Raw genomic sequence first — 13,646 nt, forward strand, 5'->3', positions numbered from 1 at the left:
GGCTAACTAGAATGGGGATGAAGAGACAGTGAGAGAAAGCCAGGACAGCCAAAGGGCCCAAGAGCAGAAGGAAGCTTTGAAATGGTTACTACTGTTACAGGAAGACCAGGCCCAATGGAAAAAAAGAGTACACAAACACCATTTTTATAAGAGGAAGAGCTTTATTTCAGCTGGAGGAGCAAAAGGCATTGAAGAATTCAAAATGGCCACATTCCCTGATTGGCTTAGTCTTCTTCCTTTTATCCCCAGTCAGAAATTTCCAGCTCACAGGTACCTTTCTCGTTGTTCAGTTTGAATCTCCAGCTGGAGAAGCTGTTTCAGCCCTCACAGAACTATAGAACTTCACAGAAGTGGAAAATTTCATGTCCCAGGAAGTTAAGTTTCCACAAACTCCTAAGAGCTGAATCACCATGGGGAGGACCCTACAGGTATATATTTGGGGTCTCCTTGGGAAGACCTCTGTTCTCCTAGACCTCACCCTTCTTGGGTATCCTCTCTCATTCCCCCCTTTTGAGACTCCATATATATTTTAATTAGGGGTCTCAATATCAGCTTGATTATGCAGGAGCTGGTATTCATTTGCAAGACTGGCTCCAGGGGTTACACTGACTCTATGGAGCAATCTGCCTTCACTACTTCTTTTGAGCACATTTCTTTTGCCGCAGTCCTCACTGTGTCAAGTGCTCTCTATTACACATTTTCACTTTTCACATTTGACTTTACATCACTTTTGTATAAAATCTGAGGCATAGAGGTATTTCTGATCTGTCCTACAGTTTCTTCCCCCACTCCTGCAGCACCCTCACATGGCACTATAGGCAGTAAACTTCACGTTCACCTTGCTGGACTTTCCTATTTCCCTGGTCTGGAGGAGCATTCAGATTTCAAGAACTGTGACTCCTCTTGGGTTTGTTACCCAGGCCTTAATTGTACTGTGCTGGGGGTCTTTACTCTTCCCTGTGTCATATATGGAGTACTGTGTCTGATTATGAGCACATGCTCCCTTCTGGGTGCCTTTGCATTCATAAAATTTATAAAGGACTCACTTTTGTCCTATCTTAGGGGTGTGGGTGTACAGATCACATCTGTGCTTTTCCCACAATTGGATACAACTTTTTCACAATTGGACTTAAAAGTTAACCTTTGCTTCCCATAAAGCAGTAAGCTCTCTTCAGCTGGTTGTGATGAACCCAGGCAAGGCTCTCTTCCACCTTCACTGCTGTGCATGTGGTCAGGATGACGGTGTGAGTCTCTTCTATCTTGGTTTGAGAGGGACTGGGTTCTGATCCTTGACCTACACTTGATCCTCTAGAGAAAAAGATGTAGAGACATAAAAGAATACAGTTAATTAACCAAGGGGAGATCTTCCTTGCTACTCTTCCTAGGGCTTCTGCCTGTTCAATTTCATCTCGCCCAGTTATTTTAGGAGTCCCTGCTAAATTGCAGAGAATTGATAGAGGCCTGTATCCATTTAAGCTTTGTTTCCTGGCAGTTTATTGATTCCTGATCTTATGGCCCTGTTCATGCACTGTACCCTACCCAAGCTTTGAGGCTTATGTAGTTTCCAGGTGACATTCAAAGCTTTAGCTATCATTTGCACTATTTCTGTTATGAAGGCTAGCCCATTGTCAAACGTATTTATGTATTTATTTAAGACAGAGTTTCACTTTATTGCCTTCAGTAGAGTGCTATGGCGTCACAGCAAAAGCTCCTGAGCTTAGGCGATTGTCTTGCCTCAGCCTCCCAAGTAGCTGGGACTACAGGCATCTGCCACACGCCGGCTATTTTTTGTTGCAGTTTGGCCAGGGCTGGGTTTGAACCCACCATTCTTGCTGTATGGGGCCGGTGCCCTCAGCACTGGGGCACAGGCACCGCCCCCATATCAAATTTAAACTAGAGTGGCAACCTAAACCATTGGATCATTTCTGTGGACAACACTTTTACTAATTCCAGCGTATTAGGAGAAGGCTTATACTATTCTGAGTATGTGCAGACCAAAACTCATAAGTACTGATCTCTTCCACATTTTGACAACTCAGGTTAGTCCATTTGCACATTGTAAAAAGGGACTTCCCTGTAGGACTGAATTTTAGGTCGCGGGGATGGTCCCTGTCTAGCATTGTGTTGGTTGCATGCTTCACAATGGTGGCTGACTTTCTTGCCAAGGGTGGCCAACAGGGGAATATAGAAGTGTCTCGCTAAAAGCCTCTCAATTTTCTTTTGCCTCTGTCCTAAGTGCATGGCCTCATGCATACAACTTCTATAACGAACTTCAGATTTTTACACAGTAAGCTTTGATATTCGGTGAGGCATTAGTTTTTCAACCAATAATACTCCTTGGTGTTCATAAGAGTGACCACTGCAGGCAGTGCCTGTGGCTCAGTGAGTAGGGTGCCGACCCCATATACTGAAGGTGGCAGGTTCAAACCCAGCCCTGGCCAAACTTCAACAACAATAAAAATAAAAAATAGCCAGGCATTGTGGCAGGCGCCTGTAGTCCCAGATCTTCGGGAGGCTGAGGCAAGAGAATTGTCTAAGCCCAAGAGCTGGAGGTTGCTGTGAGCTGTGATGCCACAGCGCTCTACTGAGGGTGACAAAGTGAGATTCTCACTCAGGAAAAAAAAAAGTTACCACTGCATATGGTACCCAGACTCTTAAGTTTTGTCCCAAAGTCAACTTATCAGCCTCTTGCACCAGCATGGCAGTGGCTGCAAGTGTTCTTAGGCATGAGGGCATCCTTTTGAGACTCCATCAAGTTGCATAGAGAGATAAGCAACTGGTCTTACCCAGGATGCTACATTCTGGGAGATCACTCCCCCAGCTGTTCTATTTGTTTTTTTCTGATAACGTACAAATCAAAAGACATGGCCAAGTCAGGGAGCCCTGGCAACAGGACTGCCCACTGTTTTTCTTTTAGCCTCTTGAAGGCATTTGGTTGGCCAGATTTCTAGTCAATTAGGCCATTTTCTCCCACCTTAGTAACTTCATAAAATGGTTTGGCCAGTCTGTATATTTCACACAGCCTTTCAGAGAAATCCCCAGGGCTTTCATCTGGCTTCTGCATGACCTCATCTACCTTGCTCATGTTTGTGGCTTTCTGTCTCTCTTACACTGACAGGGACGAAGTCAAGGTTGGGTGTAGGGTAAGAGAATTAAACCATTTAGCAGTTACCTATGAATATCTGCAAGTTCTGGATTTCAAGGCAAAGGTTCACACAATGAGAACATTATTCTTACTATTTATAGACTTAGCACTGTTCTTAAGATAATACTTAGCTTTAAGAGTCTCTACCAAACTGATCCAAAGTTCTGGGCAATGAAAGTGAACATTCCTGAACATCAGTTGGTTTTGGGGCAACTTATAAGGCTGTGTTACAATCACACCACTTACTGTGAAATTCTCATTCAGGTTCCAATTTTTCCTGAGGTATGTAAATAGACATAGCAGATACTAGTATCTTAGCAGATACTACACAAATACTCATAGCAGATACTACACGAATTTTTCCCAGTGCAGCCAACAGGTGACCTTTGTTGAGCCATAAGGCTTCAGAGTAAATATAACTACTATATATAATTTTATACTCCTTGGTCAGTCACTTAGTTTCATTGACAGATCAGTTTAGTAAAACAGCTATGTCTCACTTTATGAGCTGGCATTCCAGACAAGGCTGGAATCTATATACAGGTGGAACATAAGTTTTTTTCCTTTCGAACCATTTTTTCTCTCTAATTTCACACTTTACAAAAAACAAATTATAGCAGAACTAATTCACTTTCCAAAATAAACTGTACTTTCAGTGTACTTGATATATTTTCATAAAGTGCAGTAAGAATAATTATTAGCCATCTAGGCTTTTCTTCCTTTTAAAATTGGCTTTGATGGAACCTTCTATAAGGAATCTCAGGTCAGACTTGAAAGCCTTCCACAAACCCAGGTTTCATGTGTGCCATTAGATACCTGTATGCCCTAGGTAAATTACTCTTAAGGTCCCCAAACACATTGTGATTCCTAGACCTGTCAGAAAGTGACATTCTTCACTCACAGTAGATTGGGAAATGTTGTTGGTGACGTATTTGGTCTGTCTTTGCAACGGGCTTTCTTATTGGCCTTATAAAGTCAACCTTAATTCCTTAACACATTCTGGACACCTCTGAAAATGCTATTCCAGTCAAAGCCTTGGTAAAATAACCAGTGCCTATAGAACGAAACAGATTCTTATTGAACTTATGAAAATAACTTTATTGTCAGAAATTAAGAATACTTACAAATGTCTTTCAAATTCCAGAGAAATCAAGGAGAGAGAAAAATAAATGTTTCAAATTCTATCTATAAGTACATACATTGCTGAATGGTACAAATAGATCCAAGAGACAGAAAATGTTTTTTTGACTTCTGGAAAACAGAACTCAGAAAGAATCAGCAATGTTTCAAGCAAAAATGCTATAACAAATCAGCTCTATTCCATGTAACTGATTTCTGTTCAGTTTAAAGTTAGGTGGGTGATAGTCATGGACATGTTAGCTTTCTAATTAAAGTCCTAGAAGTTTACTTTTAGTACAATGGTATTTAATTTCCAAAGTCATCAAAAATTTGAATTTGAGTGAATTCTCTAGCCTATTTTATTTTATTTTTGAGACAGAGCCTCAAGTTTCGACCTGGGTAGAGTGCTGTGGCATCACAGCTCACAGGAACCTCCAAATCCTGGACTCAAGTGATTCTCTTGCTTCTATCTCCCAAATAGCTGGAACTACAGGTGCCTGCCACAGTGCCCGGCTATTTTTTAGTTGCACCCATCATTGTTATTTGGTGGGACCAGGCTGGATTCGAACCTGCCAGTTCAGGTGTATGTGTCTAGTGCCTTAGTTGCTTGAGCCACAGACACCGAGCCATCTCCAGCCTTTTCTAATATTTCCCTGAAGGGCAAACTTTGGACTCAGCCAGTTACAAAAACACTTTCTGAGATTACTTAGAATTATTACTGACAATATGCACTAAGGTAGTCCAGTATAATATATGTAATATATTTTTTATATATGTATATGTATTTTTTTTAAAGGACAGAGTCTGAGTTTATTGCAGTCTGTAGAGTACTTGTGTGTCACAGCTCACAGCAACCTCCAACTCTCTGGGTGATTCTCTTGCCTCAGCCTCCTGAGTAGCTGGGACTACAGGTGCCTCCCACAACACCCTGCTATTTTATTGTTGCAGTTTGGCTAGGGCCAGGTTTGAACCTGCCACCCTCATTATATGGGGCCAGCACCCTACCCAGTGAGCCACAAGCACCACCCAGTATTTTATAATATTGGAACATACATATAAAGAAAATGCACACAAAATTAACCATCCTTTCATATTTGACAATATTTCCTATAAATTTTTAACATACCAAATAAGTATCAAATATGGCCACAAAGGACAGGACCAGAAACCAGAAAACCTGGAACATCCAATTTCTCTCAGAATAGCCAGTGGGCAAAGTTGGAGCAGGGACAAAGTGGCCATGTGGGTCAGACTATGCCCTGCAGCTGCTGGCCTAAGTATGGGGAATAGGCCCTTAGGCCTCATGGAATTTAGAGGCTGAAAATCAATAACAAGCTCACAGTCGAATTTAGCAAAGTTAGAAATGTTACAGAGGTGATAGTTTAATAATCTCTGACCATTTGAACTTTAATAATGGGTTTAAAACCAACTTTATCTTAAAGGATACCACAATCACCTGAACATCAAGGCATTTGAGTCATTCCTGTTCAGAGTTCTCATTCTCTTCAGTGACATGGTTACAGCAGTTTCCCATGAGACTTTTCCAAAATGCTTCAGCACAGTTCCTAACAGGGTTGGATTCCCCGGGATTTTCTCATTTCCTTCCCTCAGACAAACCACAAACACGTTACAGATTATGAACGTTATGAACAGGGTTACAGACAGGGACCGGTCACACAGTCATTCTGCCCTGGAACTCCCACCTATTAATACCTATCTCAGTCAGTTTCCAAGCACTCACATGCACACAATTCCAACCTATTTCTTAACCTGGGCAGCCTCAATTTCCCACTTGAACTGCCACTTAGCCATAGAAGGTGAACCAACACTCCCATAGGCCCTGTGAGGGGAAGTTGGAACCCCACCCTTGGTGTCCAGTCTCAGTCCCACCACACCCACACTCTCTTATACACTTCTCACCAGTCCTGCCAATGATCTAACACCCAGAGGTTGATAAGACTCCTGCTTCCACTCAAATATTAGGAACCATGGATGGATCCTACCTCGCCTCTCCCAGTGCAGGTGCTACTTCCTGCATACCAGTTCCTTCCAGTCTTTGACTCCTTGAAGACCTGCTAAGAGGATCCTTTCTCTACCTAGTCCAGGTGTCCACACAGGGAAGCCAAGCTGCCTTCCTAAAGCATTCAGTGGTTCACGTTGTCCAGGCTGATCAGGGCCCCCATTGGTTGTCCAGAGGGTTGGTAGCAACTACCAGGTGCATTTGAGCCTGTTTTCTCCTTGGGTGGTCTCAGTTACTGGTCAGGGAACCAAAAATGTTGCAGAAAGATGAGGTCCAATGGAGAAAAAGAGTACCCATACACCATTTTTTTTCAGCTGGAAGAGCAAATGGTATAGAAGAATTCAAAATGGCCACATTTCCTGACTGTCTCGGTCTTCTCCTTTTCATCCCCAGTCAGAAAGTTCCACTCCACAAGTACCTTTCTCATTGGTCAGTTTAAATCTCCCACTGGAGAAGCTGTTCCAGCCCCCACAGAACCAAAGGATTTCACAGAAGTGGAAATATTTAGGTCTCAGGAACTTATGTTTCCACAAATTCCTAAGAGCTGAGTCACTAGGGAGAGGACCTTGCAGGTGTATACTTGGGGTCTCCTTGAGAAGACCTCTGTTCTCCTAGACCTCACCCTTCCTCAGTATCCTCTGTCATTCCCCCCTTTTGAGACTCTCTATATATTTTAATTTGGGGTCTCAATATCAGCTTCATTATGCAGAAGCTGGTATTAATTTGCAAGACTACCTCCAGGGGTTACACTGACTCAGATATATCCCTGGGGTCTCCTTGAGAAGCCCTCTGTTTTCCTAGACCTCACCTTTTCTGGGTATCCTTGCTCACTACCACTATGGAAGAAGATTGTGAGGTACAGAGTTACTCTAGAGGCTCAGGCAAGAAGACACCAGGCCTGAGCCCTTCCCTCACTATGACTACGTGTTTCTGGAGTAACAAATCACTCAGTGGGTCAAGAACGATGGCTCACACCTGTAATCTCAGCACTTGGGAAGCTGAGGCAAGTGAATTGCCTGAACTCACAGGTTTGAGACCACCATGAGCTAGAGGGTGGCCTTGTGTCTAAAAATAGCCAGGTGTTGTGGCAGGTGCCTGTATTCCCAGCTTACTTGGGAGGCTGAGGCAAGAGAATCCCTCAGGAGTTTGAGGCTGCTTTGAGCCTTGATGCCACAACACTGTACTAAGGGTGAGACTCTGTCTCAAAACAAAACAAAACAAAATAAATGGCTCAGGAATGGGCTTCACCTAGGACCATCTCCTCACTACCAGAGAAATTTACTGGAAGTGACATTGCCTCTCCTGGAGACAGGGGATCATATTCACCTTCCAGACCCTGTGAAATCCCTGAACTAGCACTGTCCTGGAACTCTTTCAATGTGATGGACACACTCTTGCTTCAGAATAAGATCTACTTTTTGATGCTGGGATGGCTGATTGTTGGGTAGCTGTCTCTCTCTCACGCAGCAAATAAACTGATGTTAATAACATTACAGCCACTCCTCTGCTCTTCCTGGATATTCCGGGCCTCTGTTTCCCTCTTCTATGTCTGTCTTAGTAATGGAAGTTAAAATACAAACCCGCTGTGTGCTCTAAAGTCCCTCTGCTAAAAAATAAATAAATAAATAAACGAAACCCTCTTCTCACTGGTTGATGATTTTTTCCCCTTTTAGTGCTTTCCAATGGCCCTATCCCATTGTTTGGATGAACTCTTAAGGTTACAGACCTAGGGCAGCTCCTGTGGCTCAGTGGGTGGGTCATCAGCCCCATATAACGAGGGTGGCAGGTTCAAACCTAGCCCCTGCCAAACTGCAACAACAACAACAAAAATAGCTGGGCATTGTGGTGGGCACCTATATTCCCAGTTAATCGGAGGCTGAGGTAAGAGAATCGCCTAAGCCTGAGAGTTGGAGGTTGCTGTGAGGTGTGTGATGCCATGGCACTCTACCCAGGGCGATAAAGTGAGACTCTGTTTCTACAAAAAAAGAAAAAAATTTAGAGACCTAAATCCTTGAATCCATAAGCCTCCTTTCTCAGGTCTTTAAAAAGAAAATACTTAACTGGGATGGAATGTTCTTTCAAAATAGAAAAAAATATTAAAACAAGAAGGAACCAGTATGTAAAACAGAGATGTGAAAAAATTCATAAATATGAAGAAACATGGATGGTAAGTAAAATTAAAAGGAAAGAGAATAGTTTCATGTAGGACAAAACCAAATGTAACAATGTTCTAAAACAAATCATGATTTAAGAAGAAAAATTTGAGAGAAACATAGGGCTTCTGTGTGTCAAAATGGTGTATGTAAGGCATAATATTTTAAAAGGTAAATTTATGGAAAATTTTATGTGTGAACTAGTTGGCCTAACTGAAAAGAGAATATCTACTTAAAACAACAAAGTGTTCTTTTTCTTATGAGACTTCATTTAAAATCTCTTCAAATTGCTCATGCATATGTTGAAACTCATAAACAAATTACACCAAATATTCTGCATCCGTCTTTCACTATAGAGTTAAAATAAATCTGCCTCTCTGTATTTTCTTCTGTGTGCCCGAAGCTGTATTTGTGTAGTTATGGGTGTTGGGATTAAGATTATTAACTGTTATCACTATTCAAGGTCATCAACTACTCCTTTGAAACCAAAATAAAGAAAAAAAGCCAACTTTATTCTTTAAAACACCAGCCTCTTGGCTAGGCACCTATAGCTCAAGCGGCTAAGGTGCCAGCCACATGCACCAGAGCTGGCAGGTTCATATCCAGCCCGGGCCTGCCAAACAACAATGACAACTGCAACCAAAAAATAGCTGGGAATTGTGGCCGGCACCTGTAGTCCCAGCTACTTGGGAGGCTGAGGCAAGAGAATCACTTAAGCTCAGGAGTTGGAGGTTGCTGTGAACTGTGACGCCATGGCACTCTACCCAGGGTGACAGCATGAGGCTCTGTCTCCAAAAAATAAGCAAAGAAAACCAGCCTCTTTTTCTCAACTGCCTGACATTTTCACTCCTTCCTCTGTGTCTTTAATTTATTCCTTACACCTCTTGGGGTTTTGTTTTTAAGATAAGATGACAGAACATATATGTATGACTATTCTCATGCTTGAATAATATCATAACATTTTTTCCACAAGTGTTTTCTGTGGCCACACTGGGAACTCCATGGCCTTCTTCCTGCCTTTTTTGAGTTGTGACTTTCTCAGTACAATATGGTGTTCACACTTTATTTTTCCAGCTGATGCATCATTGGTGGTTCTTTTATAAATGTATGGCCTTACTCTGTTCTTAGTTTTAAGAAAGCTCCATTTAGCCACTCCTCCACAGGAGGCAAATGGTCTGTGTTAAACCCCTTTCCAGACTCCCATCAGGCTGAATCAAAGGGCATGACTTAAGCTGGGTATTGTGGCAGGTGCCTGTAGTCACAGCTACTAGGAGGCTGAGGGAAGAGAATCACTTAAGTCCAGGAGTTTGATGTTGCTGTGAGCTATGATAGCACAGCACTCTACCGAGGGCAACATAGTGAAACTCTGTCTCAAAAAAATAAATAAATAAAAGGGCCACACCTGTGCGTCAGTGGGTAGGCCCCATACACCGAGGGTGGCGGGTTTAAACACAGACCTGGTCAAACTGCAACGAAAAAATAGTGGGGCATTGTGGTGGGCGCCTGTAGTCCCAGCTACTCGGGAGACTGAGGCAAGAGAATCACCTAAGCCCAGGAGTTGGAGGTTGCTGTGAGCTGTGTGATACTAGGGCACTCTACCAACAGCAATAAAGTGCGACTCTGTCTCTACAAAATAAATAAATAAATAAAGGGCATCTCTTTCCCTGCGGTCACTGGTAAAAATCAGGGCAGACAAGGAGGTCATCAGAGCAAGAGGACTTGGTGAGGCAAAAGCTAATAGGAGGTATCCAAACACAGGTAAGTATGAAACCCAGGACCTGAGGTTAGAAAGTAGGTGCATGCTTGGTAAGGAATGCCACTGGCCACTGGGATCTGACCTTGTGATTCTGGGTGATAAAATGCAGGGCCCAGAGAATTATGGCCACCTGAGATGGGCACAGCATTGTCCACAGGTAATACTTGGTCCATGACAATGATGCCTTTCCAGACAGCAACGAGTTTGCCCAATGGCACCAGGAATGCCCAGTCCAATGTGTAGTCCACCCTGTCTTCTCTACCTATGGAAAGCTGTGGGTCAAGGCTTCCTAATAAATACTAGGCATTACAAAATCAGTGCTTAACACTCTATCCCTATGACTAAAAGTTCTGATTCAATAGCAAGAGTGAGAGGACAACTGGAACACAAATTCTTTCTTAAACCTTTTGCATACTGGATTGGAGGAAAAGATGATTCATCAGTTGATTTAGATGACTGATTTCCTTGCTCTGTTTCTGGGAGAGACTTATTGTGTAAATTACATACCTGGCTTCCCTTCTCTCCAGAACACAACAGCCTTCCAATGAAGGTACTGCTTGAATATGCCTGGTAGGTGTTACTGCAGCATCTGGGAAGTGAGGACAAATGGCCAGAAGAAATGAATGTTATGCCTTAACTCCATCTTGCTAAAGACTTTTCTAAGTGCTTTTAACACTACCCCTTTAATCAGGAAGTGCAGAAGAAAGAGTTTACTAATAACCCTAATATCCTGTGAAACCCCAGCCCCCCCCGTAAGCACTCCTCTTACCAGGTGAATTTGGCTCTTGTGAAATTCGGCTTGTGTTAGGAACTCCCCCTTTCATATCAAAAGTACCTTATAAAAGGTTTTCACCCCTTGCTTCTAGGGGTCAAGAGACTGCAGTTTGAGCCTGCTCTTGGCCCTGCCAATCAATAAAGGACCCTTGCTTAATTTGGACTCAGTGTGCTGGCTTTTCTCTATTCCACTCGCTTTGGGTATAACATCAACATCCAGGTAAATTTCTCTATCTGGAAAGAGGGTACCACTACGAAGGCCATCAGGACCATCTCATTTGAGGTTCACTTATAACCAGAAGCTTGACCACTACAAAAACGTTCATATCCTCTTCACCTGAATCATTGATAGACATAGCCCCTTTGATTGACAAATTTATGAGATATGGGCCTATAAGGCCCCACCAATCTTTTATAGCTCATCTGTTCTTTCATTGAAAACCCTGGAACAGAGTAATGCTTGTTTGTCCAAGACCTAAGTGCAGTCAGTAATGTAGGATTGTGTAGTCATCTGACGGTACCCGACCCTTATGGTCTTTTGATTATTGGACCTTTAATGTACCTTTGTGTTGTACTCTGTGTCTCTCTGCCTGTATCCTTAGGGGTACACCTTCCATTTTTAGTCCATGTTCTACTTGATAATATGAAAGTTGCACAAATAGGTGCTTAGGAGAGGAGAGACGTACTACTTGGCTTTCTCTGTCCTCTGGTTTCCCCTTGTTAGGTGCTAGGTTTATCAAGTGGGCTGGAGCAGTGGTGGGTTCTGAGTAGTTTTTACCAGGAATGTTTCTTACTCTGTAAAGGTTATCATTCTCCTTTTTGCATCAGTGATTTCCTTGTGTTAATTTTTTTCTTGGCTTCCAAAGTTTGTGCTGTGGAATAATAAATACTACAAATATAGATTAAAGTCAAACTATTACCGAAATACGAAATGGTAACAACCTTTAGTTTTTAATCTTTTTCTAATCGTGAAGAAATTTACTTGAGATCTGACAATTAAGTTTGTGAATTTCCCACTGTGCGAATACAGTGGCAGCACTGTACCAACAACTCAGCAAGGTATATCGGTGTCTCTCAGTTCTGTCTTTATTGGCATATGTTGGTGTCTTGCTGGCTGATGTTTATTTTTGTTTTTGTGTGTTTTTGTGCTGTAATCTCGTATTCAGGAAGTATGCCATGTCTTTCCTAAAAAGAGCTGTGTGTTTCTCCACCCAGGGCTGGACTGCTAGGATCAGACATTGTGGGAAAACAGCTCTCATCAGGGAAGACAAAGGCCAGGTAGGTAGTCAGGTCATAGGTCTGCACTGCTGTGCTCATAGGACCTTTCAACCAGGTAAGCTGAAAGAGCTGCTATCACATTAGTAGAAAATGTACCTGCTGTGACCAAACAATGGTTATATCTTGAAAAATGGCCTCAGACATAACATTGAGGAAAGTCACCAGTCTGTTTTAACATCACTGCAGGTGATCTCCTGGGAACTGCAATCTGGGCCACTTGCTGTGCCCAGTGTGGTCCCATAGTGCACTCCTAGTGCACAGGGAACAGAGGCCTCCTCAATGGCACTGCTGTGTACAATGTCACAGACCTTCAGTTTCTTTCCCAAAGTAAGCTGTGCTCATCTTGTAGACAGTACTCTATGCAGGAATCATGTGAGTGAGAGACTCACCAGAACAGTTCCCAAGGAAGCTCATTCCGGAACCTTCCCACGCAGCCTCAGGTGAACCTCACTTGTCTCTCCTCCCTGTTCCTGAGCTCATTGTGTGCAAGCCTAAAGCCCTACTGAGTGCTCTCTGAATGATAAAGTCCTCTCCACCATTGAGTAAACCACTTTCTGCCAATTCCCTGTATAAGATATCTGTTTGCCTGTGTAGGGGGAAAGGAAAAAAGCAAAATTTTATCTGGTGCTCTATCTTGGAAACTGCGCCTTGGAAAAAATTTTTTTCCTGGAATTCCCTCATCAGAGGTAGGTCTTGATTTTGTGGAAAAAACAGTCTTTTTTTTGTTATTGTTGTTGAGACAGAGTCTCACTTTGTCTCGCTCGGTAGAGTGCTGTGGCGTCACAGCTCACAGCAACTTCCAGTTCCTGGGCTTAGGAGATTCTCATGGTGGCATGGTGGTCCCTTGGTATATGGGACTAGTCCCATATTCACTGACCAATAGGTGCCGCCCTGGATGAGTATTCTTCTTGTTTACTTTGATACAGCTCAAGTTTCAGCTGGGGGAATAACCCACAAATACACCCCAGAGATAGACTACGTGTTCTGGGATTCATAACAGGGAGGCTTCTAATCTAGCTTTTGCATCAAAATCAGAGCCCAATGCATATGAAAAATAGAATTAAAAAGAAAAAATAAGGTCAAAGCCCAAAACAGCACTGTTAGACCAGATAAGATTTGATTCTTCTATTGTAGAAGACAAGGCCCAACAGAGAGAAAGAGTGCCCAAACACCACGTTTATGAGGGGAAGGGTTTTATTCACTGGCCAGAAGATTATGGCATAGAAGAATTCCAAATGGCCACCTATATTACAGGTGGTTATGTTTATATGTAGGATTAGAGGGGCCAGGATACATGTAGATAAAGAAGTGTAAGTATATAGCATCAAACTTCTAAATGCTCCCCCCCTCCTTTTTTTTTTTTTTTTTGAGATAGAGTCTCACGATGTCACCCTCAGTAGG

The sequence above is a fragment of the Nycticebus coucang genome, chromosome 20 (assembly GCF_027406575.1).
Source record: "Nycticebus coucang isolate mNycCou1 chromosome 20, mNycCou1.pri, whole genome shotgun sequence".
NCBI classification, from domain to species: domain Eukaryota; kingdom Metazoa; phylum Chordata; class Mammalia; order Primates; family Lorisidae; genus Nycticebus; species Nycticebus coucang.